This window comes from Chaetura pelagica, unplaced genomic scaffold, assembly GCF_000747805.2.
Source record: "Chaetura pelagica isolate M959 unplaced genomic scaffold, ChaPel_1.0 scaffold583, whole genome shotgun sequence".
Taxonomy (NCBI): Eukaryota; Metazoa; Chordata; class Aves; order Apodiformes; family Apodidae; genus Chaetura; species Chaetura pelagica.
Genome location: NW_009952719.1, coordinates 1,066,659 through 1,072,974, shown reverse-complemented (window position 1 = coordinate 1,072,974; position 6,316 = coordinate 1,066,659).

Below are 6,316 nucleotides of genomic sequence, written 5' to 3'. Positions count from 1 at the left end.
AAATAGAATCTAGCAAAGATTTTGCTCAGGGTGTGTACATTTTTCAGCAAGGAGCTCTGCAGCTCACTGTATTTTCCCTCTTCAAGGAACAATCCCAAGGAATTTGATGCCATTCCTCAGGAAAGTAAGCAAGCTCAGCAGAAGGTGTGTTACCCAGAAACCTGGATATCATGGTTTCTGTGCCTGGATATCTTGATCACTTTAAGCTGATTAGAAAAGCCTCCTCGGTTCATTCTTGGGCAAAGCTGGAAAATGATCCCTGCTTTGTATAATGAAGTATGTTATCTATCCTGCCCCATAATAAATGGGTTGGAGGGGGATTGTCATCTGGTCTAAATTAGCATTGCTGCCCTGATGGTGAAGGCACCGTGGCAGTGCTCACCAGGTGAGGATGTGGCCCATTGAGGTTGTTCCCCTGGGGTTACAAAAGCAGCATTGAGGACCAGGGTTTCAGAGAAGGAAAGAAGCCAAGAATGGAGCAGGACAGCTTGCAGGGAATCTTAAATGACATTAATTGAAATCTTATCACTTCCTTCATCTGAAGGTGAACCCAGGGCACAATAAAGAGCAATTATCTGCCATCTTCCTTCGTCTGCCCCAAGTGCAGGGAGGGGAAGAGAATATCCATCACTCTTCCTGCTCTACCTTTTTTTTTTCAGTAGACAATACAATATATTTACAGGCCTGTCACCCCTTCAAACCCCTCCTTTCACAGGAGAGCTGAACAAAAGCAGGAGAAAGCAACAGAGCTGGGAAAAGAGAGGGAATCTGGAAACTGGAACCAAGAAAAAAATGGGGGTTTCAGCCCTCTGAGAAGCCATGAATGGGACTTGAGTTTCCACACGCCAGGGGAGCTGCCACGGGAGGTTTTGCTGCAGGCTGGAGAGGTGTGTGCTGGCAATTACCAGGGCTGAGCAGAGCTCTGGGACCCTCAAACTTGGGACATGTGGCCTGAGTGCAACTCTCACTGGAAGCTGAGTGAGGCAGGGACTTGTTAACAGGTCATGGAAACTGTCACATCATCCAGCATGGGAACCACTGGCCATTTTTAACCCCAGTTCCCTTGGTTGGTGGGGCTGGGAGGGGAGATGGAGCCTGTGGCCCCATTTAGAGCATTAACAGGACTGGCAGGGATTTTCCCCTTTAGTTGAACACACACACACACACACACACTGAGAAGACTAAGAATCTGGGAGACCAGGAGGGAGACAGGGTCAGAAGGGGAGCTTTGCCTTGTCCTTCTATTTATTGCATCTATTCTGCAAGTACAGGGAGGACCACAGTCCTGGGACTGCTAATCTAGCACCCTTCTCTGGTCCTGAAATCCCCATGGAATGTGTCAAAAGCAACATGGGTATGCAGGGTGGTGCCTGGTGTCCCTTTACCTGGGGGTTTTGTGTCTGAAAGCAACTTCTTGTGCATCTGAAGTGACTGGGGACAAATCAGCCCTTGCAGGGAGTTGGGGTGTGAGGAGGGCAGGTTCCAGTCTGCTGGCTTTCAACTGTGTGCACAGAAACTCCAAGGCCATGTTGCTTTCTGACAGCAAATCGATGCTGCTGTAAACAGGAGAACAAAGGAGCTTGCAGAGGAGAGGGGGAAGGAACAAGGGAAAAGGAGGGATGGAGATCTGCTCCGCAGCCAAAGCAAGAACAATGTTGGGAAAAGCTGAATTCCTTCAGTACCTATTCATACCCTGCCCAGGCTGGTTGCTCACCCATTCCCGAGGCCATTGAGGAAGTTGTGGCCTCCAGGGGATGAGGTGTGAGGGTGAGAGGCAGGTGTGGGGCAGCTGGGCTGCTTCTGTGCTGGGGAGCCCTGGGGCTGCTGGCCGGGGATGCCATTCTCTCCCAAGGTTTAGCAACTGTTCCATCCCTGAGCTGAGAGGGGCTGGATGAGGCAGACTCTGGACATGTGCAGCTGGTTAGGGCTGAGTGTGCCCCTCCCCTACAAAGAACTGTGTCTGGTGATGGATCTCCCTGGCAGGGTGAGTTCCCATTCATGTGTCCTGTGGCTTCTGCAGCGCGAGCGGTTTCCATGCGAGATCCCGCAGGAGAGGATCCCGTGGAAAAATGGGGGTTTGGGAGCCAAGATGTTCTTCTTCCCAGCTCTGCAGTGAAAGAGCAGAGCTGGGGGCTGGAAGGTTTAACCTTGGGACAGGGTGTAGCTCCTGACCCCACACTCAGGTAATGTTTGGGGTTTAACCTTTAGTTGGTGAAAGGGTCGTTTCAGATCAGAGAGTCAGAGAATGGCAGAGTTGTCATGGTTGGAAAGGATCTCTGAGATCACTGAGTCCAACTGTCCACCCCAAAATTAAAACAAAAAGACCTTGGTCACTAAAACACGTCCTGAAGTATGAAATCTATGTGACTTTTGAATCCCTCCAGGGATGGTGGCTCCACCACCTCCCTGGGGAGCCCATCCCAGGGCCCGACCACTCTTCCAGTATAGAAATTCTTCCTAATATCCAATCTAAACCTCCCCTGCTGCAGCTTCAGGCCATTTCCTGTGGTTATTTCCTTGGGAGAAGATATCCCACCTCAGGGCTGTGCTGATCTGCATGACACCAGCACCAGTTTCCACCAGTCAGGAACACACAGTCAGATGTTTTGCAGGTACAAGCTGCCATTGGAAGGCTCAGCATTCGATGAAGGCAGAGATTTCGTGTTTGGTTGGGTTTTAAGCTCATATATTTCCTCTGGCTGTCACTGGGAAAGCCACATGGAAGAGCTTTAAAGCTTGATCCTGACTGGGGAGAGGGGAGTTTGGCGTGCACAGCTCAGTCCCTGAGTCTACCCATCTGTAAAGAATCAGCATAACAACACTTAATACACTTCCCCAACATGGCAGTTGTGGGGCTTAATTAAACTGTGCAGAGTGCTCAGAGATCCTCAGACTATAGAGGCTGGGTGTACAGTGAATTACAAAAGCAAACAACATGGATTTTTCCGTGTGTTGTGCTCTAGCTGTCTTCATTTACCAGAAACAAATCATTTAATGTAGCTCTTGCATGTAACTTGTTTATATAGGATGTGCTTATTATTCCACCAGGAGTTTTGCTTATGGTTTCTGAATACGTAATCCAGAGAAGGCATAAAATTTGAATAGGATGAGAAAACAGGACAAATAGATTTATTTTTTTTTAAAAAAAACCCCTAACAACTCTTGCAATTAACCACGGGAAACGTGGTCATTTTTAATAGGCCTGCAAGATAGTGGGAGGTAAATTTAATATAGTATAAAAATGAAGGTAATCCCAGCAAAAGACAAGCGTGGAGCAGTTACTGGAGTCACCCCAGGCAGAGACAGGACATGTTTTGTGTCCAACAATAGCAGCCTACGTGACTTGAAATGCTCTTTCCTTATAAAACAAAATACCCACTGGTTTGGCTTATTAGTGTTAATCTTCAAAGGGAGAAGCAGTGCTGAGGTTCCTGCTTCCATTCTCAAGTTCAGCTCCGTTCCGGCAGCTCTGCCTCCACAAAGTTGCCATTGTTGCCCAGGTCTTGTGTGTGTGTGTGTGTGAGGTTTAACCTTCTGCATTTCCCCTTGTTCTTGGCTGCACCAGGGATGCCCAGAGCCCGGCAGGAATTGTGTCTCTGCTGTGCAGTTTACACGTGAAAATGCTGCAGTTGAACTTGCACTGACTCTGCTCGGGAGCGGATGGGGTTAAACGGGACGGTTGCAATGGCAGCAGCTCATCTGGAACTAATAATTTTTGAGGCCACCAAAAGTAAAAAGTTAAAAAAAAAAAAAGAAAAAGAGAGGGGGGGTGGTGAAGAAAGGGAAGGGGAGGGGAGGAATCCTGAGTTTGGTGGCCGGTGACTAAAGCTGCTGCTGCCATCTACTGCGCGTGGGGGGCAGCGGGGAAGGGCTGGGTTTTTTGGGGGGCTGAATCGGCCAGAAAACAGGTTGAAGAAGGGATGCTGGAGGGTGGTGTGGTGGGAGAGTGGTGGGAGAGGGTTGGGCAGCAGCTCCCAGCCAGCTCAGCCCCTGGCGTGGGGCTGCCTGGGGGGGTTGGAACCGCTGGGAACATCTGGTGGGGCTGGCACAAGAAGGGAGCAGAGAACGTGATGCTCCTTCCCTTGCGGCAGGTTTGGAGCTGCCCTCGTTTGGCGTTGGTACCCCCTTGGCTTAGGGTTCACCACCACGGGAGAAGCTTTTTTGGAGGGCTCTTTATTATTATTTTGGAGGGTGGTGGTGTTGGATGGGGGTCGTTACCAACGAGGGGCCGCATCACAAATCCCACGCCCAGCTCTGGGGTGACCCGGCATCTGTTTTGTCTCAGAAAACACAGCACCAGAGAGAGAGAGATGCTGCTCGGTAGCCCCACCCGCTGGAACCAGCTCAAGCATTACCGTGCTGGCCAGACAATAAACGGAGTCTGTTTATTTATGATGGCTGGACTCTTAGCAGGTCTCTGGCGTGGTCTCCAAGGGCAATTCTTTCTCTCTTCCATCTCTCCCGGCTGCTTTCTGTTCTTTGTGCCTCCTCCTCCCAGGAGAGCTGGGCTTGCAACAAGCAGCTCCACCATCCTGGTGGCTCTTGGTTGCCAGGCTCAATGAGTTGAGGAGGAAAAGTGCCTTTGAAATGGTGCTGACCCCAAGGAAGGAGCCCAGCAAGGTCTTCACCAGCTCCGAGTCCACCAGGGGGATTTTCTGGGTGTGTGGACTTGTCAGCTCTGAGTTACACATCGTGCCTGCAAAGTGGAACTGGGTTCAGAATGAAGCTGGTCTTGTGCCTGAGCACCCAACTGGGAATTGGCCTCTGGGCTTCTGTTTCTGGCTTTCCACAGGATCTCAAGAAAGCCCTGGGAAGGGGGAAAGGGAAGCTGAGTACTTTTAGGAAGCCATCCTAACCCCAGTGGGCAGCCAGCAGCCCTTGGAGGGTGTCAGGGTGGTGTTAGGAGGGTGTCAGGAGCCTCGGGATGCTGCTCAGGGAAGGGGGTGCTAAAAAGATGGGGTTATTTGTCGTGGGTTCTCCTGTGGAACCAGGGTCAGAGAGGTGACTTAGTGGCTCCTCAGAGGATCCACACTCAGCTCCCACCCACTGAAGTGGCAGCAGGTACCAAGCAGGTCAGCACTGGTCAGCTCTGGTTGCCCATAGGATGGAAGGAGTTAAGTGCTTCAGGAGCAGAAAGGAGCTGCATCCAGGCAGCCCCTGGGCAGGGGAATGTTCTACCTGAATCAGGGGCTTTGGGGGTTGTTTCATGTAGGCTCTGGTGTCTTAGAGTGACAAGTCTCAGTGTGAGGTGGTCACCTTGAGTTCCCTTTATAGCAAAGAGGGTCTGACCTCTTTTAAGACAAGGGGAAGCACTCTCTGAAGTGCTGTGTCTCATCCTTAGCTAGAGGAGGAGCCTGGAGTGACCCTCTCAGCTTGGGAAAGGATCAGTCCTGCCCGAAGATACATGGAGCTCAGGGCAGGAAGATCCTCTGACTTCTCTATTTTCTTGTCACTGCCCTTTGAAATCTCAAGTTTGGGGAAATAGAAAAAGCACAGGCAGTCATTCTTGCAGTGGAAAGTGAATGAAAAAGTGTAGAAAAATGTTGGAGAATGGCTCGTTCAGGTTCTGAACTCCTCCCTGGGGGGGTGTTTCCTTCCCTTTGCTGGCTACAGAAAGATCCAGGGAAAAAAAGCTTTCTTGTTTGGCCAAAGCCCAGTGGAGATGTGAGGCTTGGTGACGTGAACACCACATTTTGTCCATCTCTGCCTCAGATCCTCTCTCTCTAAAATATGTTCTCCTCCTGTACAGCCAGGATCAGGTTGTAGGAAGTGTCAGGATGTATTTAATGAACTTCTGCTCAGCTCGCGGCCCCATTCCCTATGCACTGATTGTCTTCCTGGCTCTCTGTCCCAAATCACTGTACCTACATCCTTTTCCATCACCCTCCATTGTCCTCCAAAGCAGGATTTTTTTCCAGCCCAACCCCACACAGGTGCTCTTGCTGAATAAGAGGTCAGGTCTGCTCCCCTCTTCACTCTGCAAGGCCTGGGGAGAGCACATCTTCCAGGCACTATGTGAACCCAGCTACGAGGATTTGGGGGGTGTGGGCTTCTGGATACCTATAATTTACAGGGGAAAAAAATGAATCCCACATCCTGGAAGAGCCCTGGGCTGCCATTTTTCTTGTGTCCCTCATTGGGCAGGTTGAGAGATTGGTGGCAGAAGCCAAGGTGTTACTGGTTAGCATGAATCTTTCCTTCCTACAGACCCCCTCTACCTTCAAGCAGGGGCTGGGCTGTCTGGGAGCTCTTGGCTTCTCCATCCCAAACCCCAGCTTGAATTCTGTTGCGAAATATCCTCAGTCATTTCATCTTT